The 748-nt window shown below is 38.1% G+C and overlaps 1 non-coding gene across 1 annotated transcript; it reads right to left on the reverse strand.

The window, feature by feature from the left end:
- Positions 1-394: 394 nt before the first annotated feature.
- On the reverse strand, positions 395-501 carry LOC124094711 (U6 spliceosomal RNA). The gene has a single exon (XR_006852306.1). It is a non-coding gene; the product is annotated as a U6 spliceosomal RNA (small nuclear RNA).
- Between the last annotated feature and the right edge of the window lie 247 nt (positions 502-748).

A 748-nucleotide genomic window follows, 5' to 3' on the forward strand; every position in this document is an offset into this window, starting at 1 on the left:
AAAGAAAGTACAAGGATAACTTATCTTGTCATTGCTTTATGCCACTTGCTTTATTGTTTGCCTGTTCCTCTTCTCCTCCAAATACATTACAGTGTATATTGTTATATAATGCAATTTTTTTTTCCTGAATGTTATGTTACATGCCTCATGTCCCTTTACACTGAAATATTTCAGTATTTCCTAAGAAGAGGGATAATCATAATAGTTGGCAAAGTGCTTTATCTAACTTACCTTCCATATGTCAGTTTCATTAATTGACTTATTAATGTCCTTTAAGCCCTGCTCTGCCTCCAGCACAGGTCTTGGGTCAGGTATTGTGTTTTGTTGTCATATCTCTTTAGCCTTCTTTAATTCAGCTTTTATGATGTTGATCCCACTGTACCCACCCCCACCACTATATTTTTTTTAAATTTTCGCATTGTGGGTCATCTTCATGCAAGAGGTATGCCAATCTTCTCTGTATCGTCTCAATTTTAGTGTATCTGCTGCCAAGGTGAGCGTGACACACTGCTTTTGTTTGACTAGCATATTCCTTATTGGATGTCTTTTTGATGTTTCCTCATGGTTACCCAGGAGTATACTATCCGGGGTATCCCATCTGGAGCCACATAATATCACCTGTCCTGCAGAAATGAGGTTACTTTTAATCATCCAGTCGAGGAGTCAAGCATTATCTCCATTGTCTAGCTACTGCTTTAGGTTTTATTTTCTCCCTTGCAGCTAATAAGCAGCTAATGATATGTGGGGA

Source organism: Marmota monax, unplaced genomic scaffold (assembly GCF_021218885.2).
Source record: "Marmota monax isolate L192 unplaced genomic scaffold, Marmota_monax_Labrador192_F-V1.1 WCK01_AAM20220418_F8-fsc00007, whole genome shotgun sequence".
Lineage (NCBI taxonomy): Eukaryota > Metazoa > Chordata > Mammalia > Rodentia > Sciuridae > Marmota > Marmota monax.